This window comes from Neopsephotus bourkii, unplaced genomic scaffold (genome assembly GCF_033783945.1).
Source record: "Neopsephotus bourkii isolate Nb327-2 ecotype Australia unplaced genomic scaffold, CSIRO-AGI_Nbou_v1 NB_1053, whole genome shotgun sequence".
NCBI classification, from domain to species: Eukaryota; Metazoa; Chordata; class Aves; order Psittaciformes; family Psittacidae; genus Neopsephotus; species Neopsephotus bourkii.
The window spans coordinates 4,424,483-4,450,823 of NW_026901542.1; the positions used below are offsets into that span (position 1 = coordinate 4,424,483).

A 26,341-nucleotide genomic window follows, 5' to 3' on the forward strand; every position below is an offset into this window, starting at 1 on the left:
AATATTCTTTGAGAATGTACTCAAAACTCAACTTGAGAATTTGGATGTGAGACTCTGCTAAGTGGTTCGCATTGTAAGGAGTACAGCAATTGGTTTCTAGATAACATAGGGGATATTCTCGATTGCCTTTCAATACTCAAGAAGTCGCACAGCATCATTGAGAAGGGAGAGGCTTGTTAAGAATACAGTTGGCAAAAAGCAATCATTATTTTCTGTGATTTTCCCCCTTTTAAAGAAATAATAAAAAAAGTTATTTCTGGAATTTTTAAGGAAAGCAGTATGTAGATACAGAAGTATGGGCCAGTCACTATCACTGCACTAAATCTGCATGCTAATTTGCATCAGATTCCCCTCCACAACCAGGCTTCAGACCAGGCTAAGGCTTGCCAGGATTCTCTTCTCATGCACTCATTTAATTTTCCTTTTCTGGAAAACCAGAAAGAAAAGATAGTGCGCAGACAGGTCTTTCCCTGACACAGGTCATGTATGTTTGACTGCTTTACAAAGGCCTGGAGGAGAACTGGAGGCTAAATATCCCAAGCAGAGGGTACTCCAGGCAGTCTCTGGTGGGAGCTCACCTACACTTGCCTCATGTAGGTTTGGCTGATGAAGAACTGAGAAGGTATCCCATGTACCTATTACTCATGCTGGCCTTTGCCAGGTGGAGAAGACCTGGTAGCTGCTGCAAAGTTGGCAAGGAGCTAACTGATGATAGGCGACATGAAAACCACTTTACAGATTGCTTAAAAAGCCTTTTGGTTCTTTGGTTGCTACTACTGGTGCAGGATGAGCATAACTGAATGCAACAGTGTCACTGAGGGTATTTGATTTTCCTATGCCTTTGATTCATTTGATCTCCCCTGTTTGTAAACTAAGGCACACAATTTAGAAATGTAAACATGTGTAACAAAGTTATCGCTATTATTTAGAGCAAACAAGTAAATGGCTGAGACCTGTGACCCTGGCACAGTACTTCAGTCTACAACTGGACACTTTAATTCAGCTTGCACTAATAGTGCTGTGTGTAGAAGCAGTTTCACCTCCATGAAGTTCTTAGCCCTTCTCTGTGCCTTTCTGTCTTTTGTTCTAGCACAAACATTTCTGCAGCTTCACAAGGAATCAAATCAGGAAATGGTATGGTAGACATTTACTCTTTTATTCATTGCCAGCCACAGCAGTTTCCCTGATTTGATTCTCACACACAGATTTATGCTGGCCAGGTGGTTCTGGGAGAGGGAGCAACACCTTTCAGTGTCAGTGACAGTTTATATTAACTTAAGGCATTTCTTAAGCTGCAGCTGAAAGGTGCAGTTCTGTGACTGACTTATTATTCACATTGACATAAGTCAAGTTTGTGACAAAGTTTGCCATAGTATCTTTGTGGCCAGATCAGGGAAATAGGACCTATGGGTGGATTACAAGGTGAATGAAATCTGACTGGTTTTGGGGCTCAAGTGGTAGCTGACAATAGTTCAAAGTCAAAGGAGCAGCTGGTTACAAGTGGCATTGCTCAGGGGTTTATGCTGCAGGAACTCCTGAGGTCCCTCAGAACTTCCATGACTCCGTGATTCTAACCCCTGGAAATGTTACCATTTAAAAAGCAGCTCCATCTCTTTGTGTATGTGCACACTAGGAACTGTTAGTCTCAGTTTTCAGATGAGAATTGTTTTAATAGTTATTTTCCCAGTAACAATTTGGATAGAAGAAGGAGAAGGGTCAGCGGAGTTAACAACAGGGATGACTGCCCTTCATGTCACCAGCATGGATTTAAGTCTGGCACACTGGCTTAGCCTACAAGCAACAAACCCAGTCTGTTACAGAGCACCTAGGGAAGTGAAGGCCAGGCTAAGGTGGTTAGAGTCTACCATGCTGAGCTGCTTCAGTTCATCGGATGAATGGACACCTCTCTGAAATCCTGGCTGGCAACATCTAAGAGCTTTTTAGATCAAAGACAACAGTTTTTAGAGCATGTGGAAGTGAGAAAGTTGGTGTAGCTGTCAAATAACTGGTGTCCCTTTTGTTCCTTCTGCCCTTTTGGTAGCAACCTGCAAGAAGCAAGTCACGAGTTTACACGGATTGCTATTTCTCAAATTCCATCCAATAAAGTCAAGCAAATGGGTCTCTGTAAGCAGATGACTAAACCAAAACACATTTTCTAAGGATAGTTTAGACTTGAAGTGTCACCAGGGAATAAAGAGAAGAGATTTTTCTCCATACTCCCAACTGGAGACAGACGGGGAAAAAAAAAAATTGTCATCAAAGACCTATCATTCAATGAACCAGGAAAAGATCTGACTTCATCTCTGACAAGTAGGGCATTGCAAACAAAATTGTTCTGTGCTGATGACTGCAGTGAGGACTGGCAGACACTGAGCTGTAAATACCAGGAGTTCATAATATTTCCTGTGGGATGAAACACTGACTGCTTAACAAAATTAGCAGGACTGTTCCAAAACCCCTTCCCAGAGCTCAAGATCTGACCACACCCTGAATGCTGGGACCACACATGAGCATGTAGATCTGCTGTCTCAAAGCAGCAAGACAAAATTACAGTGGAATCACCACCCAACTAATAAATCTTACTGTCGGTAAGGTTTCCTTGTTGCTGGGTTTTGTTTTGTTTGTTTGTTTTCTTCCTAGCATGCTGTCTTGGGTAACTGCATTAAGCTGACAATCTTATTTTTGTCTTTAAAAGGTATTTTTGTTCTTCCATGTGTGTGAACACTGGGCATGTGAGAAGGCTGAGGGAAGGAACGAAGGATATTGTTCTTGTCACACTGCTCATTTATCATCTATGACTTGAACATATTTGCTCCCTGTATGCTGTGTGTATATCCACTGGCTTGAAAACTCTCAAATATTAGAGTGAAACCCTATTTATGGGATGTGGACAAGAAAATAGAAAGATTGTCAGGGTCTTTGGCATGGCTTATTATCTCTGATGAACCGAACTCAGTATTTTAGATTTTGGCATGGGAGAGTTTATCCATTCAGTAAATTTACCATAAATGCAGCTGCATCTGGTGTATATTGAGTAAAGCAGTTTTAATAATAGAAATCTACATGGAACTGTAGTAAGCTGTACTGGTGCAAATCACAGCTCCAAGCAGCTTTGTCTGGCTCTGCTAGAGGCTGGCAGCGATACAGCTGTTCTGGTGGAGAGCAAGCAAAGGCTGAAATCACAGGAAATCCACAATGCGGTTACAGTCCTTGCCTGAGACACTGCAGATGACAAGCATTTTGGAAAGGCTGGTCCAGTAGACAGAGAAGACAGCTATGCAGCAGTAGTGTGTGATGTGGTTTTCCTCGGTTTATTTTTTGTACAGACTTTTCATAAGACAGAAAAAGAACCTTCAAATTAACACATTTTCGTAAGGTGTGTTTGTTTTAAGAGAACCTTTCTTGAGAGAATTCACCACCCTCCCTCCTTAAAACAAAATCACTTGAGAAGAAAGGGAAACATCTCTGTGTGCCTCAGAGTAAACATGCCCTGCTGGGCTCCTGGCAGGCACTGAGCCCACCCCTTCAGAAAGAAATCAGATCCTGAAGCAAACTAGGTAAAGGAGAAAAGAAAAGAAGCTGTTAAAACATTTTATCTCTTCCCCCAACCTAGTGCTACAGATGTGATCATTTCAGTTGTTTGGCTTGTGTGCTGGAAGCCTTAGACCCTCTGCAAGGGGACGTTAAATAAGATACAACAGAACATTGCCATCTTGTTCTTCCTCGCCACTGTCTTCTTCATCACTGCTTTCCTCTCCACATTCTTGGAAGACAGTCAGAAGATTTATTGCATAATTTCTTTGGCGGCTGTTAACTGAGTGTGCAGTTACAGCTTGGTTTAATTAAGAAATCAGAGTGATTCTTTTATGTAGGTCACATCAGTTTTTGATTGTGAATCTCATAAAGTTCTAACCTCTCTGAGAAGTCAGCAATGTATGTATGGCTTAAAAAAAAAATTACTTTCTTAAGTGCCTCTGAGTGTTGTTTATGCCTGCAAATGCCATTGCCCCTTTCTAGATAAATTATCAGAAAGATCTGTGTTTGGATGTGGCATTTAGTGAAATCTATCCTTTTGCAGCAGAATAAGTGCTTTCAAATAGGGTTCATAAATACAGTCTGAGTTCCTGATTGTCTGAAGTACAGCCATGCTGGAAAAGGAACAATGGATGATTTGAGTTTCGTTTCTTTATCTCTCACCACTATTCACATCAACTGGAAATGCATAAAAATCAAATATTCACAGCCTGTTGGAGAACAGGAATATGCTGGCTCAGAGATGTGGAATATTTTTTTTTAATTATCTAAATCAGTGACTTCATGAAAAGGAGGAGCCTGATGTCTATAATGCTTATACATTTATTTCTTTTTCTTGGTAACCAGACAGCATAGATGTCCGTGGATGCTTGCTACTGCTCTCAGAACACTACATCTATATGATCATAACAACAACGGTCTCACTCCCTCATTACATTAGATTGTCAACTTCCAGTTTGACTCCAGGTCCAGTCGCCCTTCCTCTCCGGACTCCTGAAGGAATCGCCACCCCCACATGTGATATTTGAAATCTATTTGTATTATTTTTAGAAAGCTTCCTGATCTCTCTCTGACTCAGTATCAGCAGAGTTAATGCAAGATTTGAGTAATATTCCTGAGAGTACGGTTTTAGATATTAAGTGAAAAGACCAGTCATTCCTAAGGAGTATAGCATTTCATCCCTGATCCTCAACCTTCTTGTCCTTGAAGACACAAGTTATTTAAATGATTTTGTAACCCATTGAGAAGGTTACATCATCTTCAACAACGTTTTTGTTGCCCAAGTAAAACGAGCAATATACAATCAGCAAGGGGCAACATCTTCATTTCTCAAGGACAGGAGATCTGTCTACCAAAGCATTATGCTAAATTATGCAGGAACTGTATCTTTCTCAGGATTGGCCCAAAGCTCTGAAATTAACTCCTGCAGGCATCTTACAGGTAATGCAGACTGCATTGCCTTCTGTTTTGCTTAGCCTAAATCTTTCGAGTCCCCTAACTTATAAAGGCATATCAGCAGTAAATGCTTTATATTAAAACAAAACAATAAAAATCCCAAGTAACCCTGGACACAAACATACAAAAACCGTACTGAAACAAAGCCTTTGCTGAGTTCTGCTTTTCTTCTTTGAGACTGATGAAAGAACAAAGAATGTGGGAAGAATGTCAGTCACACATATTACTTACGTGAAAAAATAAAACAGACCAGAGCCTGTTGTCTGTGCCCAAGTGTGAGTGCTGTGGCTGGAATGTCAGTTAAATGTGTCCCCTCTTCCCTCGTAGCTCCTACTGCCTGACATGTGATCCCCTGAACCATAACTGGAAGTGACTGGTATAGTGCTCAGAGGTTAAATATGTGCAAGGGAGAACACCAACACTTATATGGTATGAATAGTCACAGGTCAGTACCCTAGCTTTACCTAATTTTCTTGTGTAGATGTAACCATGGTGCAGAAAAAGAGCCAATGTAGTCTGTTAGAAAATAAGATACAACAGAATGAAGAAAGAGGAGGACAGACTAAGATGAAAAGTGAAAAGCAAGTTCAGCAAAGTTTACAGCATACTACTGAGGCAGGAATTCAGATCTAGGTGTTTAATATCACACTTCAGGCTATATGGCACTATCTGTATCATCTGGAGGTAGGATGCCAACATAATGAAGCACTGCTTATTAAACCTTTTTGAAGGAGAGTTGGAAGGAATCTGCCCATGGAAATGGTCCAAAAAAGAGTTACAGGCTGCATGGAGGGTCTTACTTTTCTCTCTAGCTCAATGAAGAATTGTGCTTTTCTTCACTCTGGATGCTGTTTTCCTGCTTCTCATGTCCCAAGCAGCCTTCCCAAATTTACCTTCTTTCTGATGCTGGACCTGGCAGCAATTGCCTGTGAGACTAGGACTGCAGCAAGAAATGCTTCTTATTTGAAAAGGCTGGTCTCTCAAAACTGGATTAACACATTGTGTGAGTTGGCCAGGTATAGAATTTGCAATGATGCCTGGCATTATTTCTCAGGGTCAACCAGAACTGAATTATAGAGAACCAGTATTGTAAAGCCAAAAGTGGCAACAGAATATTAAATATTTATAAAGCAGCATTACCTCCTGACCTGCTGCAAAAATCATGTCCTAACATAGCTTTTAGAGGGTTCTGGATAGTCCATCATTAGGGAGCAACAGCCCTCTCCTATAACTGAAGCTCCACCACCTCCTTCTTTGAAGTGTTCCTTCATGCGCTGGTAGCCAAATTCCACTTCCAAAAAGTGCATGTGCCAGCCTTTCCCTATCAATACATTTCTTCCTTCTTCTGTAATATTTCCATGCCTGTAGCATTTCTGCTAAACACAGATAGGAATTTACTGGGAAAGATAAGGAGGCCCCAGTGTTTTTTATTGCCATACCTACAGCACAGGTATAGATGCCTTCTAGTCACATGGCAGTGTTGCTGTAAAGGAGCTGTGCAGTTCCTTCTCTCCCACATGAAGGTCTGGTTTGTCCGTGTTCCTCAGGTTGAGGCTGCATTTTGCAGAGGCAGCCACAAAGATTTTCATCAATTGCAAGCAACTGTTTACTTCCGCAGTTTCCTTAACTGAACTTTTATGTGAGTTGAGACTATGTGATTTCATTATTTTGTAGTGTAAATCTCTGCTTACAGGTGACAACAATAAAATAACCCTCATGGTTTCTTTGGGAGTCAGTAAAACTAAAGAACAGTTTTGACTGGAACATATATTTTATATTATTTGCTTAATGTCTGGTTGTGAAGGCAGTTGGTTAATAATTTTATTCCAGAATGTTTCCCTTCCCCCACATTTTTGCTAGAGTAATCTGTGTTTTCCAGCAGCATCAGTGAAGCTTTGCCCTGGAGCAATCCCATAAACACTTGCAGGAAGCATAATTTTTACAGTCATAAGGCAAAAGCTGGGTAGCTTCACACAGCAATAGCAAGGGGCTGCAGACAGGCTGTCTGGTGGATTGTGCGCTAGGCTGGGATCCAGGAATGCTTGAATCCTAGCGCTGGCTTTTCCACCAGCTTTCTGTGTGGTCTTGGGCCTAGGCAAGCTGCAGCCTCTGTCTCACAAGTTGCCCATATATAAAAAGAGGATAATAATATTTGCCTGCTTCACAGGAGTCAACACTCCTGTAGTAATGTTTTTGCAAGACTCTGAGAAGCTAAAGAGCTGCCAAAGTGTTAAATCTTTCTACCAAGCAAGGAGTTTGTCTTTACATTTAGAACACAACTTTCTTTAGTGAGCAAAAACATTTCAACCACCTGCAAAGTTTTACAGACACTGCTGAATATCCAGTGACGTTTTTAGTTCATATGAGTTAAATTAGACAGGATCCTTTAAAAGAGGAACAAAGGAGTGGTTTAGCATTTTCTATGCACTTTAGTTGACTTGCTTATCCCCCTGCCCCATGGTCTGTACTTTATGCTGTACACTAGCCAACTCCTAGATTCCTAGATCCACTACTCATTTTAGACAAGTGCAATCAGTTGAACTCATATGGTCTTTCTTCTGGTTTGCACATCTGACATTCATGCAGTCTCTTTAGTAAGATTAAACTAGCTGACATTTCAATGCATGCAAAATCAAGATAATCCATGATAAATGTACCACTGAAGGACAATATCAATTCTGTCCTCTTGAGCTATCATCAAAGCGTGAAGCCTATCAGAAAGAGTGTCCACTGTGGTGCTGGGAATCCTGTTGTATTTTAAATGCCACAGACAGGAAGATGCACTTCTAGAGAAACATATTGAACAACTTGTGTAAAATACATAATGTGGAGCTTTGGGAGAAGAGGAGAGTGAATTTTTAATGTTTCACAGTTTGGGGTTTTGGATTCTTTTTAGCCCCAAAATACAGGAGGCAGATGAAACCATATGTGAACTGAGGTTGAATTTCAATAGCCATTTTAGTCAACGTAACAAATGTTTCCGAAAACATGAGGCAGCTTACTTAGATGTTCCTGTTATGCTGTTTGAAAGCACCACTTTGTGATTCAAACATCAGAAGACAGTAGCTAGTGTCAATAAGTCAATGCCCAACAACTTTCAGATAAAAGCAGCATCTGCCTCTGTGAGTTCTTTCTCTGCTTCATTCCAGTGAAACCTTTGATGTTCTTAAGACTCTTCTCTGATGTAACTCAACCTGGTAATGCAAAAGAAAAGCCATTTTTCACAGGTTAAAGTTGGCCAGCCTGTGAGTTCAACCATCTTATAGAACAGTCTGGTGAATACATTGCACTGGCTCTAGCAAGCTTTGGGAGCACACACTGGGTACATGGGAGAGCTGGATGACTGGAGAATAAAAGAGAAATATTGGCTTTTTTAGGGATCAGTAAACTTGCACTTTAGTTCATCCAGGTATCTAGAGCTTTAATAGGGCTATGACCAGCAATATAAGCGTTTTCCAAGCTGTAGGCTGAGTAGCAGGCAGGTCATAAACTCCTTTCACACTGACTGTTTCAGAGGAATAAAGGTGCAGTTTCATGTGACTTTTCATGTAATCATCTAATACTCCCTCCACTCCAGATGCACAGTTTTGCCTGCTGCTCTGGTCAGAAAGCACTCAGTGGGGAAGACAAAAAAGCCCTGAATCTGAGCAAATCCCCAAAAGAAACCTATGGTATACCAGAAAATGAACCATAAGTGTTTCATATGAGGATGTGAAGATCAAGATTCTCAGTTAGGAGCTATACTGTGGCATAAGAGCTGAGCCACAAAGGGTAAACAAAATTTTTAAGACTAATTTAAATGCTAATTGAAACGGATTTGTTTGTTTCCTTTTGCCATGCTTATGTCTTTAGATGCTTTGTTTGCTCTTCAACCTATTTCAGCTTAGCAAATATATGCTTTTATCTTTATGGTAGTTGAGTTCAGAATAGTTTTGTTGTGACTGTATAATTTTGAGGTCTCCCATCTCTTGGAAAGAGCCAATCCCTAAATTTGAGTGTGTTTAACAGTGCCTTTTTCCCCAAAACATTCCACCAATGTTACCTTGTCTGTGAAACCAAGTGACACAGAACCAGCAGGCCCTTCCAGTCAAGAACACTCTCTGGCTTGAAGCGATGTGACACATACACAATATGCTTGAAACCCTGCAAGCTATCACAGCTACTATCACAACTCCTTTACTGCCATTTTGATGGGCTGGGGGGCTGCTTTTCCAAAAGCTCTGGTACACAGATGTTTATATCACATTACTTATGGACTCCAGGGAAACACATTACAATCACCTTCTTTGAGTACTATCTGTAAGAAGGGAGTTAGAATGCATAATTCTTGTTATTTAATATTTAATAATGTTGAATGCATATATAACATTATATTTTTATACCATGTATAAATATATACTATTTAACTATAACTCACATTATTATAATTTATGTATATCACTCTATGTAGTCTATTATATATTCTTTATTTATGTAAAGAGAGATATGTTATATTTTTTTTATCTCAGTAGCTGGGGCTACTGAGGTGACTTCTGTGAGAAGCTGCTATGAGCAACCCCCATGTCTCATAGAGCTAATGCCAGCTGGCTCCAAGACAGACCTGCCGCTGACCAGGGCTGAGCCTATCAGCAGTGGTGGCAGCACTTCTGGGATAACACATTTAAGAAGAGGAAAATGATATTGCGCAGAAGCAATTGCAGATGGAGAAAGGAGTGATGAGAATATGTAAGAGAAACAACACTGCAGACCCCAAGGTCAGTGCAGAGGGTGAGGCGTAGGAGCTCCAGGCACTGGAGCAGAGATTCCCCTGCAGCCCATGGTGCAGCCCTTGGTGAGGCAGGCTGTGCCCCTGCAGCCCATAGAGGTCCACAGTAGAACAGCTATCCACCTGCAGCCTGTGGAAGATGCCACACCAGAGCAGAGGGATGTCCACACCAACACAAGTTTCCTGGGAGGACTTGGGACCCCATGGCAGACTCACACTGGAGCAGCCTGTTCCTGAGGGTCTGCACCCTGTGGAAGGGACTCGCGCTGGAGCAGTTCATGAAGAACTGCAGCCTGTGGGTAGGACTCCTGTTGGATAAGTTCATGAAGGACTGTCTCCTGTGGGAGGGACCCCACGCTGGAGCAGGGGAAGAGTGTGAGCAGTTCTATCCCAGAGGAGGAAGGAGTGGCAGAGACAACATGTGATGAACTGACTGCAACCACTGTTCTCCTGTACACCTGGCAAGGGGAGAAGGTAATGAAATTGGGAGTGAATTTGAGCCTGGGAAGAACAGAGGTGTGGGAGAAAGGTGTTTGAAGATTTTGGTTTAATTTTCATTACCCTTCTCTGATTTGATTGGTAATAAATTAAACTAATTACCCCCGAGTTGAGTCTGTTTTGCTTGTGATGGTAACTGCTGAGTATCTCCCTGTCCTTACCGCAACTCACAAGCCTTTTGTCATATTTTCTCTCCCCTGTCCAAAGAGTGGCTTTAGTAGGCACCTGGCATCCAGCCAGGCTCAACCCACCACAGGATAACAGAGATAATTAAATCCAAAAGGAAACAGGAACTTACCTTCCTTGTCACCTCCATCTCAATGGAATTGTCTTCATGATTTGAATAACTCCTAATAGGTAAAACTGAAGGGAGCACTGAACTGTTAATATTCTGCTTTTATTAGTGAATCAGTTATATCTAGTTACAGAACACTGGGGAAAAGTATTCTTTCTTGCCAATTTTCCCTGTAGAATCTGTCAGCAATGTTCCCACAGAAACAAAAATGTACCCTTTGCTTCAGCAATTGATGTCAGGTGTAGACAACGTGTAACTGAATTTTTGGCCAGAAATTTTTGACCTTTTCTGACCAATGACAAGGGTGAACGAGAACACAGAGCTGTAGGCAAGAGCTTCACATGAATATTTAAATATCCACCCTCCTCAGAGAAATGGCATTTTCAAATGTAAGAACCCGTCTTTCTGTCTTTTTCCTTTTTTTTTTAAATCTCTCTTGCCAAAGAATATAACTCAAACTAAAAGAAGTTTTTCAGCTGTTGACACCCCAAATCTGTTTCCTTGTTTTTATCTCCAGATTTATTATATTTTATTGGCACAGCAAGCATAATGAGCAATCTAAAACTGTCATCTCTAAGCTATGGGAATGAGCATACAAACAACATCCCTTGTGAGCATCTTTCTGAAACATCTTTCAAAAATCCCAGGAAGTCTCACTCTAATCTGACTGACAGAAACCTCCAGACTGCAGTAGAACAGGAGGATTAAACAAGAATTGTTTGAGAATAATGAGAGTGGTGGAAATGACCTCCAGACACCATCTCTACCAATCACTCATTACTTTAGCAACTTTTTTTTTTAATTGTAAAATTTGTATTTTACACTGGAATTCATCCAAATTTCTCACATTTTTACAAGGAGACACCAATTTCCTTTACAGATTAGCTGAATTACTTGATGCCACAGATCATATACTATGCCTATAACAGGCCCTGTACAATGTAGCTTCCACTTCTATAATTTTCTCAGTGTTTGACCACTGTGTTGCTTTTCTTTAGACAAGATTGTGGAAAATGGGGATGGAAGAAATAAATGAATGGCAGCTCCTCCCCCCAGACCCATTTATTTTCTCATTCACACTGCAGGAATCTGTCTTAGACATTTTTTCCCATATACTGTCCTTTTACATTTTAATAGTTCCAAATAAGATTTCCTACTGCTTTCCTCAGAAAAAAAAAACATTCTAAAGGATCCTCAAGATGAGTCATATATGTGACTTACATTTGACATTTCTGCATTTTTTTCTAAATAAGTTTTTATTTTTTATATTCAAAATAATGGTTTCCTTTGGTATTTATAGCAATCAGAGATTGGTAGGCCATTCTTGAATTATCAGACAGGAAGCTGGGGTAGATTTACAATATGCTCAACTCCTTATTAAACATCCAAACCCATAATGGTATGAACTGGTTTCTGCTAATTCTGCTCCTGCCCTTCTATGTTTCAGCTGGACTTGGAGGACTCAAGAAGTGCATAAAACATATATATAGCCCACTGTGAACAACTATATAATTGTTATTAATCTCTCTTTTCTAGCAGATGATCTTGCAAGGAATAAAACTCCCAGGAATTGTTTTGTGTATCCAAGTAAGCACTCCATATACTACACACATGCTGTAACCTCAGCTGAGGACCCGTATTTAGCATAGAGCACTGCATTCTGCTGCTAAAGCTCTTTCTCAATAATGTGATAATTGAGGTTGAGCATTATCAAGACAGCTGGACACATGCAGAAGGCTTATAAATGTTTTGGACTGTTAATAATTTAAAAGCTATAATATGATTTAGACTTGGCTAAGACTGGTTCTTTATCCTTGAAACATCTTTAGACCAAAGTAATCTTTAGGTTTCTGTAACTTACTTTCTACCTCCTTGTATTACAAGTACAGTCTGTCGCTAAAACTCATTTTCGTCTCTGAAAACCACTAAAATGAACTGCCCTTCTGCTGTGGAGACAGCTGTTTATGTGATGCTGCCTGACTTTATTATTTTATAAAACTTTGATTTGCCCATCTCCAGTTCTCTGACTGTCTGGAGGAAGTGTAAGGATCCCAGTCAGCAATAAGAACAGTAGGAGTAGCTAATGCCAGCAAGTCTGCCTGCAAGAATGTTCACCTTGGAGAATTATGATGGAGGAAGGAGGATCCCTGATGAAATGACTTTAAAAGGGACCATTTGGATTGTCTGTGTAAATATCTAGAGTGATCAGCAATTTTCTTCTGCTAAACTGAGAAAGGTTTATTATAGAATCATAGAATCATAGAATAGTTAGGGTTGGAAAGGACCTTAAGATCATCAAGCTCCAACCCCCCTGCCATGGGCAGGGACACCTCGCACTAAACCATATCAACCAAGGCCTCGTCCAACCTGGCCTTGAACACTGCCCAGGATGGAGTATTCACAACCTCCCTGGGCAACCCATTCCAGTGCCTCACCACCTCAACAGGAAAGAATTTCTTCCTTATATCCAATCTAAACTTCCCCTGTTTAAGTTTTAACCCATCATCCTTTGTCCTATCACTACAGTTCCTAATGAAGAGTCCCTCTCCAGCATCCCTGTAGGCCACCTTCAGAACCTAGAAGGATGCTATGAGGTCTCCACGCAGCCTTATCTTCTCCAGGCTGAACAGCCCCAACTTTCTCAGCCTATCTTCATATGGGAGGTGCTCCAGTCCCCTGATCATCCTCGTGGCCCTCCTCTGCACTTGTTCCAACAATTCCATGTCCTTTTTACGCTGAGGACACCAGAACTGTACACAATACTCCAAGTGAGGATACGGTTGGCTTTCTGGGTTGCAAGTGCACACTGCCGCTCATGTTCATTTTCTCATCGACCAGCACCCCGAAGTCCTTCTCTGCAGGGCTGCTCTGAATCTCTTCTCTGCCCAACCTGTAGCTGTGTCTGGGATTGCTCCGACCCAGGTGTAGGGTAATGGTTAATCTTCATGAGGTTGGCATCAGCCCACCTCACAAAATTATTTCCAATGTAAGGATATTTTTTAGAAAGTCAACAAACTACTCAATAAAAGTGAATGTGCAATGGTAGTAAGAAGTAAATGTGGTGTGGTTTTGTTTGTTTGTGTTTGTTTTTTTTTAATTTCCTAATCATAATTCTGTAATCATACTATGAACCCACATTGTAACTTTCTTAGCTAAGTCTCATAATATGAGTGTCTGTATGAAATTAATTTCAGGGCTACAGCATCGATTTATTTAATGAAGAAAATACGTTTGATGAAACTTTTGTTTCAAAAAGGAATGGATTTTCTGCATACAGTTATGCAAATTAAAAAAAAATAATAAAAATGTAGGGCAACAGGGTCATGACTTAGGAGACCAGTAACAGCAAAATCAGCTGAAACCTTTCTATGAATAGCTTACTGATAAAGCATGGGTTGAGGTTTGTTTAAACAGATGGCTTGCAAGATAGTTTTCAATAGCACATAATATTCACAAAAAGCCTAATCAAATAAATTACTGCATTAAAACAAAAGATGATTCACTGGAAAATTTATCTCCTAAAATTACTCAAGAAGTTTTCCCATAAAGTGATGAGACAATCTGTTGAAGGAAGACAAAATGATAAAATCAATGGAAAGCTTTTCTTATTTCTCTTTAAAAATACATGAAATTTGTTGGGACTGATAATAATTTCCTCTTCTAATGAGAAATGGGAAGCTGTGGCATAGATTCTGCTCAGTATAACAGCTCTATAAGTGTTAATTTCTTAATTATGATTTATTATGAATGAAGGAATGTACAGAAGACCAACTGAAAGACTTTCTGACCCAAGATATGGACAGTAATTACATGTTCTGAACCAGTTTGAAAGTTCCTCAGGTAGACACATATGACTGGAGCCATGATGGAGGAGGAGAGGGTTTCTGCTCATTTGCCACGAGTTTTCACTAAAAAGACCCCAAACCTCCCAGCAATTTTTTAGGAATATCTTTATATTTTACTATTGTGATTATTAGCTCAGCAGAGAAGAAACACAGATTTTGGTCATATGGCTTCACAGAAATGCATAGGAAAATGGACTGAGTGCAAACATGTCCATCATCTTGCACATGGCTTTGACTTCCAATGATTTCCCTCATGTCTTCATGTTTTTTAACAGTTATTAGATCTTCATTTCAAGTCTTCCCTGGTTGTGTCTTCTGGAGTTATACAGTCATACAGTCATCTAACAGTCATATAGTTTACTGCTATGCTCCAGAGTGACAGAGCTTCTCCAATCCAAAAAGGCCAAAGCTCTGCCTTGTCTTCCCTTGCTTTGCCTTGTCTTGTCTTGCTTTCCCTTCCATTCTGTTCCCTTCCCTCCTTTTCATGTAGATATGTACCAGAGCAGGTCCAGAGTGAAAATTTTCTGTTGAAGAAAGTGTGGAACTTTGTATTTATTAGGATAAGTATTTCCCCGAGGAGTCAGTGAGCATTTTGTGTCAATGACTGAACAGAGTGACGAGATGGCTCTCATGGTTTCTGAAATTCCTGTTCAACATGCCGATCTTAGAGAAGTGCCATAGTCCTTTACATTCCTACTGTGCTCTTTGCAAACTCCTACACAAAAAGCACAAGTTTTAATTTTACAAGCAATTTCACTAGATTTTTTGAAAGTTTTTTATTATGTGTTTTAAAATACATTGCTCTGTCGTTTTAATACTATTTTGCTCTCATTTCCCCATGGCTGCTGCGCAGTGAAATCTTAATTATTTTTACAGGTTAGTCTTTATTATTGTAAACATACTAGAGTGATTTTTTAATTTTTTTTTTTTTTTCTCAATTTGCCCATTGGATATAAGGAAGAAATTTTTTACTGTTAGGGTGGTGAGGCACTGGAATGGGTTGCCCAAGGAAGTTGTGAATCCTCCATCCCTGGAGATGCTCAAGACCTGGTTGGACAGAGCCTTGGGTGACATGGTTTAGTGTGAGGTGTCCCTGCCCATGGCAGGGGGCTTAGAACTAGATGATCTTAAGGTCTTTTCCAATACTAACTAGTCGATGATTCTATTCTATGATTCTCGTGTCATAAAAAAATGTTTTTAAAATGTCTGTGATTTTGCTTGTCTATCAATGAAATGCTGCTTTAAGATTTTAAATTGATTTAAATGCACACACACATTCCTGGGAAAGGAAATTTCAGAGCTCTTCTGTTTAACATTACTGATACTCTGTTATAACTAAAAGTTCTGACTTTCATTGCAAAAACTGTATTTCATAATGAAAAGTTTTAAAATACAGAAACTATATATTTGGGATAAATTCAGGGGAAAAAATAAAAATCAGGATAATATGTTTAAGATGGCCTCTCGGGGAACATAGAAGAACAGAATCACAGAATGGTTTGGGTTTGAAAGAACCTGAAGATCACCCAGGTCCAACCCGCTGCCATGGGCAAGGTCACTGATTATATTGGACTTTTTATTTCTGATGCCTATAGGTTTAATATAGGGAATCTATTCTGCCATATGCTTGATACAATAATATTGGAAGCTCCTTTACAATGGATGTAAAAAGAAATAGCAAATAAGATAATAATAAATAATAATAATAATAAAAACACTCTTCTTGAGGAAGTCTGGAAGCAATTAGGGGTGAACAGTCCTGAACATTCATTGTCTTTACAGATACAGCAAGTTGTAGGGCTATTTTATTTCTCACTGCTGATGCATTATTTTCTTCCATGTGTTTTGCAACCTTTGCAGCCAGGAAACAAATCTCTAAACCAAGAAAAACATAAATAGTTTATTTTATTTTTTAAGATACAATTTACTTTCATTGGTGACTGGGCATCTTGCAAGTGGTTTGTCATTTAAAAAGCATAGAATTTATATAATTACTGGTTCTAGCACTGTATTCATAAACATTTCAGTTTCTGGCTGCAATTGTAAGTTTAAGAGCAGCTGTCTCAAAAACAATCTGTGGTAGTCACAGTTAATTAATTTACTTGAAAGACAGATAACAAAAACTGATTTGTGCCTCAGACACTTTGCAAGCCCATTCTGTATGTACTGCAAGATGACAGTGACGTGGTATACAAAAGTTTGACAGCTGCAGCCACAAATATGGTCCTAATTTTGAGCATGCACAATATGGGTCAGACTGAGGGAGTGACTTTAATGAGCGTATAACAAACATTTGCTGTGAACTGTATTTTAACATCAATTCTTGGTCAGAAATGGGAAAGACTTGTATTCCTTTGGGTATCTGGGATAAGTTTAATTGTGTTTTTGTTATGTTTAATATTTCCTCCTCCTTACCTTGACTCTCCAAATAGCAATATCTATGCATACAAACATATTCAGCATATAACAGCAATTATTTACTTCTGAAAACAATTTCTATAAAATAAACAGTATCCTGTCTCCCTGGAGAAGGGTTTTGAAGTCTTGAAAGAAAGCACCTGTACCCTAGGAAAGGTTCATTCATGAATGCCAAGAGGAAAATATCCCTGCTTTCTCATATCCTGTAATCTTAGTAAGTATCCAGCTGCCAAGCAACATGTGGGAGATATAATGAAATCGGAATGATGGAGGTAAAGAAAAAAAATAATTGCAATTAGTATTGATGGTGATGCTTAAAAATTAGGAAGCACAAGAAAGTTGTAGTTTCAGAAATCCAAATGTTTCTTCCTGCATTCTCTAGTATTTAAACAGTATCCAGCCAAAACCTATTTATTGACTGACAGTCTGCAGGTAGGACAGGCAAGTAAGAGAAGGATTATGATTTTACTCTCTGTCCCATATCCTTCTCTCTGAGTAATTCCAATTGTATTAGCAAGTCCTATCATCATTACCCGTTCTATAGAGAAAGCAGTGGAACTATGTGAAATTTAACTCCCCAAAGAGGCAAATGAAATTTTATGCAATGAAGTTTTATGCTGTGTTTTATTTCATTTTTTTAAGTGAACCACGTATCTATTAGCAAACACTGTACACCCAATAACAAAATAGCAGCCTCTCAAGATGCATTTCTATTGTACCTGGGACAGCTTACTGAGTTTCGAAACTCTGATTGTCACTGTACTTTTAAAAACCTCTGATTTTCAGAATGATTCTTGAAATCTCATGAACTTTCTAAAAGATATACAACCTCTACCACTCCCTGAAAAATGTCAGAGTTCCTTGGTATTAAAACATGCAAAGTATATTCATGTGCTCACTGATGTGGCTGGTACAGACCTGTTATTGCTGGTTGATACTGGCTTCAGAGGAGTTCAGTCACCACCATCACTACTCAGGCAACACCTACTCTGGGATTTATGGAGAGTGAAAATTATATACATACATATATATATGTGTTCATATATATATATAAAAGAAAGGATGATTTCTAGTAACTCATAAGGCAGTAAAACTGTGTGGAGTTGACAAAGTTCTGAGAAACACTAAATAAGAAAGAATTAAAGTGAGATGATAATTAAAAATAAAAAAAAGAAAAAGAAATGTTTACCTCATTCACAGCTGAAATAGCCATTCAATTTTCAGGATTCTTAGTTTACTGGATCCATATCTAAATATCTTGAGGTTTTAAAATTTATCAAAATGTAGGCCTGCTTGTTGGTTATATTAAATACTATTTAGGATAATGCTTCAATAGGGTGCGCTGGGATTTACTAGGTAAGAAATGTTAACATTACATTTTTTTAATAACTCTATTCATCTCTAAGATGTACTACTGCTTTATTCATTTCTAGTGTGAAACTGATAAAACTGATTCAAACTGATAAAGAAACAGGAGGATAATGAAAAAGAAAGAAAGGGTTCCTGAACCTCTGATCTTTACATTGTATTTTTATAATAATAAGTTCAGCCATGATAATTGAATGTGTCACTAGCCTCACATATTTTGATATATCAGTTAAAAGAAAGTATTTTAGGGAAAATAAAAGCAAATCAAGTATCAAAGGAAGAAACAGATAAGTACATGAAAACCAGCTTGGAGTCCTCAGCACAGGAAAGACATGAACCAGTTGGAGCAAGTCCAGAGGAGGGCCACAGAAATGATCAGAGGGCTGGAGCACCTCTCCTATGAGGAAAGGCTGAGAGAGTTAGGCTTGTTCAGCCTGGAGAAAAGAAGACTCTGGGAGACCTTACTGTGGGCTTCCAGTTCGTAAAAGGGGCTGTAGGAAAGATTGAGAAAGATTTTTAAGCAGGGTCTGTTGTGATAGGATGAGGGGTGATGGTTTTAAACTGAGAGGGGGGATTCAGGCTAAACATGAGGAAAAAAAACATTACAGTGAGGGTGTTAAAATACTGCAACAGGTTGCACCGAGATGGATGGATGCACCATTCCTGAAGGCCAGGCTGGATGTGGTTCTGGGCAACCTGATCTAGTTGAAGATGTCCTTGCTTATTGCAGGCAAGTTGGGCTAGATGGCCTTTAAAGATCCTTTCCAACCGAAACTATTCTATGATTCCATGATCATAAATCTAAGTGCAAACTGCTTGGCAGAAGACTGAGAGAAAAAAATATCTGTTCTCACTCCCAGTAAGTGAAAGCAGAACTTCTTTTGCATAAGCCATCTTCTTGGGAGATATTAATACCCTGGTGTGCTCAAATTTTGAGGATGCATAGTGGATACTCATCCTAAGGGATTATTCTTACCCTTTGGTGAAAAGCTTTTCTATGCAATGATAAATCTGTAGAAGTTTTATCTCCATCAGTAGGGGTTAAGGTATGGGTAAGAAAATAGAGTTTAATCTGTTGGACATGCTTAATGAAGGACAGGAACAAAGTTAAACAGGATATTGTCAACTTGCAAGAACTTTCTTTTCTTATTTGCATATGTTAGTGCTTTGTTTCCTTCTGCTTAAAACAACATTTCATTTTCTCCCTAGGATTTACTTATTTTTGCCAACCATTGGGGTGCTTTGAATGATAGAGTACCTCAGACCAAAAGTGACCAAAGGAATTAATGAATTTTAGGCCCCTACTCAAAGCAAGGCTAGCTTCAAAGTGAAGTAAGATTGCTCAGGGCCTTGCATCATCAAGGCTTGAGTTATCTCTAAGGGTGGATATTGCACTACTTCTCAGGACACACATTCCATTTCTTGGCTACTCTCATGCAAACATTCCTTTTTGCATCTCGACTGAATTTCTCCTGTTGCAGCTTGTGACCACTGCATCTTGTTTTTTCACTGTGTACTTCTAAGAAAAGTTCATCTTCATCTTCTCCATAACCTCCTTTTGGTAGCTGAAGACTGAAACAGAACCCTTCTTTAACTTTTTCTCTAAGCTGAACAAACCCAGCTTTCTCACCCTACCTTATCCACCCACCTCATAATTCTGGTCCACTGTGATGGGTTCTCTCCAGTTCTTGCTCCCTGCTCTCTGTTGTACAGAGACAGAAACCTTGACACAATATCCCAGTTGCGGTGTCATGAGTGCTGAGTATAGAGAAGTAACCACTTCCCTCAGTCTTCTGGCTATGAATTTGCTAACACATCCCAATATGCAAGAAGCTTTCATCACCAATAGGACAAACTCATTTTCTGTTAACTGGATTCTCTATGTAGCCAGAATCCACCCTTGCATTTATCAGAGGGAGACTTCCTGCAACCTATGTACAACCTCTCCACAAGAATTTCTATAAAAGCAGATATTTTAGAGAAGTAGAGGCAACAGTATTCACATAATTCCTACTAAAAACTGGAAAAAATATATATACATATATTTATTTTCTTGTGCTTTGCACATGCATTGAAGTTAGTGAGTATAATAATCGGGTGTCAGTATACATAAGTGTAAGATACACTTAACATTCCTTATGGAATCAGGTGACTGAAACAAGAACAGCCTCCACCCAAAACACAGATATCTATCAAGGGGTGAGGTAATTCATAATTTGGAATTGTATTGGTGGATCCTAAGTACTTGAAAGAGGAGCATCAGATATATGTGTGAAGCCAAAACACGAACAGCAAAAATAAAAGGAAAGATCCTGTGGGTATATACGCCAGAGAAAAACCTGTACAGAGATGTTTTGGCCACTTTCTCTTGAGAGAAATTATGAGGTAAGAGTAAAACATTAAAGATACACAAAAAACATGCTACTAGAAAGGATGGCTTTTTTTTTCCCAACGTTAGCCCTTGGTGCTAAATACACCCTTATTTAGCTGGTTGGGGTTTTTTTAATCACTATTAGGAAGTGATGACTTTTATAGGAAAAAACTTCTTTTTTATAGTGTAAAGCCTCTTGCGTGTCTAATTTGGTTGAACAGCAAATAGCTTTATAACCTAACAGATGGTGAGCTTCAGGGAGACTCTACACACCAAAACTGTATCAATTTAGGTGGTCATATTTACAGTTGTACAAATGCGTCACTCCAAGGAACTTGTTTTTAGTCTTAGGAGTTTGATTACTGTAACACCCTTCTGCTGGCAGTCTGAAATTGGTCTGGGTGGTTAATACAGGTTTTTAAAATGTAGTTAGGCATCCTTAAAGCTAAATTGATGTAAGGGTCTGGGATTGAAGTGCCCATGCCAGAAGTCTGGATTGATTTCTAACTGATATCAGTTTACTCCTCTTGGCTGTGGAATAGTATAGAGAAACTAATGAAGACGTAGCTGTCTAGGTTGAGTCAGATGAATCAGGTATATGAATGAAGTCACTCAGTGACTTGTCTGGAAAGAATGTTGTTTCCTGCTACTGAGAATGAAGGTCCTTTCTGCCTAGACACTGAGGAAGGGCTAGATACATCCTCAAAGTGATGAGGGTTAATGTTTGAGAGACCTAGAGAGCATATGTGCTGTGCAAGGGAATAAAAACATCAGTCTGACAAATGTGACTTTGGAAAGGACATAGAATCCTTGTGGTACTACATTGCAAACTATGTGTATGTAAGCTAATGGCTTGAAACTTTTCTTTTTTACAGGTATTCCTATACCAGACCTATTTATAAACTGCATACACAGGCAATAGGAATAGCAGACCAAAGCACAGCTCCTGTTCTCTATATTCCCCCTCCTTTCCATAATAAACTATGCTATGTCAGTAAAGGAAAAATGCAAGTATGAGGTTATTTAATGTTTTCATAGAATTAAAATATTTCAGCTGTCCTGCTTCCCTTACCAGTCTGCCCTCTCCAGTCCCAGATAGGCCCTGTTTATGTCCAGTACATGTGAGAGTGGGGTGTGTTGAAGCAAAATACCTTAGCTCTGAAAATGCAGCAGGGAAAAAAATAAAGCTTTGTTTAACAATACTTTATAAGTCCTCAGTGTTATGACTTCAAATTGTGGACTTAAGCTGAAAGTATACTGGAGACAATTTAAAAAAGAAATTTTAAAAACAATTAGAGCCTATTTTGTACAATTTTATCAACTATTTAGAATATCTTTTTTTTTGTGGTTCTCATGGAATCTAAATTGCCATGTGAGTCACTTAGGTATCACTTTCTTTTTTCCCAGGAGTAATCTGGGGAAAGGGTGTTGTTCCAGATCTGACAGGGTTCAACTTTACTGAACCCATTGTATGCACCCAAGCATGCATTAAATTAAATATTGTGATCACAACAGAAACAAATGAGGCAAAAGATTGCTGTATAATTCCTCACACTTTGTCCTTATGTACAGGAAGTATCATTTTTCCCCTGCCATTGCTAATAAAAGAACAGGCAGCAGGGAAAATGCTGCACCAGCACTGCTGTGCAGAATGCATGCTGTGTGTTATGGGCACTAAATGTAACCTGTGCTAAGTGTCACTGCAGCATTTGCTTGCATAAGGAGTTGTCTGTGTTTCAGGCAGCACAGAAGCCCAGTATTCACTTTCATACCCTGTGTGAACTGCCTTGCTGCTTAATGTAGAGATGACATTTACCACTGATACTCTGAAGGGGAGAGAGGCCTTAGTCCCTGCCCTTTGCCTGTTCCTGCATCATGTGAAAAAAGCCACATCAGCGTTAGCCTCAGGCAGACTAACCCCAGGCAGGCAGGTCAGGGCTGCAAGCACTTACAGCTACTCTTGTCCCTCACTTCTGTGACTCTTGGTAAAGTGACCCCAGTCGTTCCACACACTCAAAGTGAGATCCAGCAGATAGTGAAATAGCACTTTTTTTTTCTTAGTTTTTTCTTTTTTTTTAGATGTTGAGGTCCGAAGCAGAAGTATTTCCAGCCAAACAGCTTAGTACAGGGTCTAACACATTACCTTCAAGGCTAAGTAGAGGACATGTCAAGGTAAGTGGTTCAGTTATAGCTGTCTTATACACACAACATGCTCTTTTGGAGTTGACCTTGGTGGTAGAAGCAGTATTCTGTGCTTTTGATCCAAAATATACTATGAACTTGGTACTAATATCTTAGTAGCAAATGTTTATGCATTATGTTTTATTAGATGTTGTTTTTTATTCTATAAAACATGAAATGGCCACCATCCTGCAATTCAACTTGGATGTTTGCCTTGGAATTTTATGAGTCCTTCTTTTCCCTGCTCAGTATGAAGTTGTTATATACATGATGGAAAAGGAAACACCTGAAAAGCATTAGACAAACTGTTTATCACATTTAGGCTATAGATTGAAGCCCAAATGGAAAATATATTCTACTTTGTTTTCTATGCATAACCTTGTAATGTGTAAATTTAATAATGGAATCTGCAGGGTGCTTCTTCCTTTTCAGCTGGCACATACAGAGTAGGCTGGAAACAAGACAACTGTAGAGGACTATGGTGTCACCTGGACACTTCTTACCACAGGTTCCTGAGCAGATTTTGTCCACAGAAGAGTTAAAATAAGACTGGGAAAGAAGATTTTGGAAGAAAGTAGTCCTGAACGACAATAAAAGACAAACATTTCTTCTCCACTCGTACAACTTCTGTATTTCTGAAGTGTTACTGAGGGCTTGTCAGGGCTGCAGTCAACAGTTTGCCAGAAATTCAGAATTCAAAGTCAAGCTTAATTTCAAAAGACTGTTGGCTAATCACTTTTTGGCTTTCGCTGGCAAATGATGTATGAAACCCTGTCAGTAGCTGCATATTTTATTCAATTGTTCTGTCTGAAAGTTAGAACAGAGTAGGGTTTACAGGGGAAAAGGTGAGCATGATAAAGTGGAAAGGGAGAAAATGTTGACCTCACAACAAACAATAGTGTGTTAAAGAGATTAATTAATTATTCTGAGGGATTTCTCTATTGATCCAAATTAAGCCCTTGCTAATTCATTGTGCATATGAGAAATTTCATGTTAAATGAAGTTTGTTAGCCTTCTGCTATTCTGTTCTTGTAGGAAGTATGAATAATGCAGACTTGATCAATTACAGGCCTGCATGTTACTAGTATGATTCCATTCACTCACTGGACCATGTCAGGTTAAAAAAGTGTTTCCTCCTAATCTTGCACAGCCAGGATGTTACACTGGAAAGGGTACAGAGCTGTAGAAGGGCATAATACAGGATCACAGAAAGGGGTGCTGTTGTAGTAGCTAGTAAATCTCCACTGAGCATCAAAATACCCCAGGTAAGTAAGTAAGCCTGCAGAAACAATGTGTACCACTGCCCAAGGTCAAACGACAAGATCAGCACCAAGGCAAGTAGATTTTATAGAGGAGTTTTCAGTGTAAGGTCATGAGCCTTAGAAACTTCTGTTTGAGTTGCATGCACTAAGAGCAGATAAGCCCACAAACCGAAGGTCAGAAAAGCAAAAGAACCTTGATCCTGCAGGAAAGCCAAAATACAAAACAAAACTGAGGAAACTGTTTCTTGGGAGAAGTGTTAAAATTCAAGAAATTGTCTTTTATTTGTCAGACCCTTGTTCGGCAAAAATGTGGTTTATAATGCTTTTTTTTTTATATTTTCTTTTTTTTTTTTTTTAGTAAACAAGATTGTGTGAAAGTACCTTGCTGCAAAATGAGTGTCCCCCCAAAAAATTAAGGCATTACAGGAAGTGACAAATCATAGTGTACCCCAAAGTCCTCTAAGCATCCAACCCCAAACCAGACTGGCAGAAGAGAAGTTTCTTTCCTTGCTATGTGCATAGCATGGGTGGTGCCCCTACATTGGATTCTGTGTTGGTGCGAAACCTTATGCCAAGATGCATGATACAGATAGGCTCACGTCAATAACAGAAAAGCAGAGATACACCCTGACACACCTACAATCTTCTTCCCTTTTGTAATTCAGGTTCTCTACAGCTGTAAAGAAGCTAGGGAGAAGCTGGGGCACATACACGACTGAAGAGTGTGTGATTGACAGCTTCACAGGAGCCACATAGAGATGAAAAGTGTGTCAGTGATGGAAGAGCAAATACTGGTACCCTGTCTTTTTTCACTCCCCAGGAAAACCTGTGCCAGAAGGACTGGGTGGAAGACTTACTCATCATGTGGGAGTTCTGTCTTTACATTTAGGAGAAATTTAAAAGTTAGATTCCCAAGATGATTCTGAGATCTGGTATTCTGAGCTCATTTGTTTTTCTGTTGATGATATCCAACTCTGCATCAACTACTGTGTTTGCCAGCTGTTTAAAACACACAGGAGAGATAACAAACAATGTTTAAAATCCATGCTGTGTATCAGACCTCTGTTTCACATGGATCTGAATGATGATCTTCCACCTCTTAGGTGATTTTCTAATCAATGTGCCAAATTTGTTGTATAGGACTACTGGCAGTTTTGTGAATCTAATTCCTCTCTTTTCATCATAACTGCCCCAAACCAAGGTAATTTTGAAGTGTGAAATAAATATATATATATATATAAAGAGAAACAACAAAAAAAAAACCCTGTTGTTCTGAAAATAGTCATTTTTATGTCGACTGAAACGATCACTCAATTTTCCACAAATTCAGAATAATTTCTAGTCCCTCAAAAGCTTTCTTTTTTTCCCTGACAAACAGATTACTTTGTAAAGAGCCTTTCACTCATCTGTACTGATATGGAGTCTAATACTAACCAATTTCTTGAGTCAAAATGAATTACACTATGATTTGATAAATCTTATAAAGATCTAACTTAAACATAAGCTAGAATTTGTACAGTAGATTCTAGCTGAGGTCAGGAGTTTCATGCTATTTCTCCAAGTCCTCTAAACATGACTGAATAAAAAAATGCCAGTACCAAAAGGTATCACAAAGTACAGACCAAACTCTGCCCTCATTTATGGATCTTTGACACCAGGCAGGTCGCACCTGTGTAAATGTGAACAAAATTCCAGTGCATGTCTTAAACTGAACTGAACTCAGCTTATTCTTTTCCAGAGGAGGATGTAATATAAACCTTCAGGATATCATTCTGAGTAGAACTATTTTGGAGATTGCTTTTCCCATTGCTAGGATCATGAGACCTCTTGATTTAATTTACCCTGAGTTTATAGGTTCTAGCAAAATATTTATTTTGATAAAATAAAGCAAAGTTCTAAAATAAAACTTCAAACTTGGTATTTTTATTAGAAATCTGAAATATCAGCAGGGTTTGCAAACTGTTTTATATGCCTTGCTTAAAGTTCTGAGTGAATCTGTACCAAAATTTATTTGTCAAGAGACTGATGGCTGTGAATTATATTAATACAAAGCTTTATTAAGGGGAACGTTTTAACTCAAAACTTGGGGAACATAACCACTATTGCCTAATTTTTACTACTGCTTAAATCTAAAGCTCAAAAACACAAAAATAAAAGTCAGAGCAATTTAAAAGAAAGAGAGAAACAAAAAGTGCAGTTAACCATGTAAACTAAAAATATTCTGTTGGATTAAGAGATTTTACCAAGTTACAAATTTGATTATTACTTTTGTTTTGTGTGTGTAGCAAACATAAGCACCTGTAAGTTATCTGCTTAATATATAACATTATTCTGTTACTGATATGGATG

General features: G+C 38.9%; 1 long non-coding RNA gene across 1 annotated transcript; it reads left to right on the forward strand.

The window, feature by feature from the left end:
* Positions 1-1,981: 1,981 nt before the first annotated feature.
* On the forward strand, positions 1,982-23,345 carry LOC133216486 (uncharacterized). Its single transcript, XR_009726656.1, has 3 exons — positions 1,982-2,588; positions 22,629-22,715; positions 23,178-23,345. It is a non-coding gene; the product is annotated as an uncharacterized LOC133216486 (long non-coding RNA).
* Positions 23,346-26,341: the final 2,996 nt, after the last annotated feature.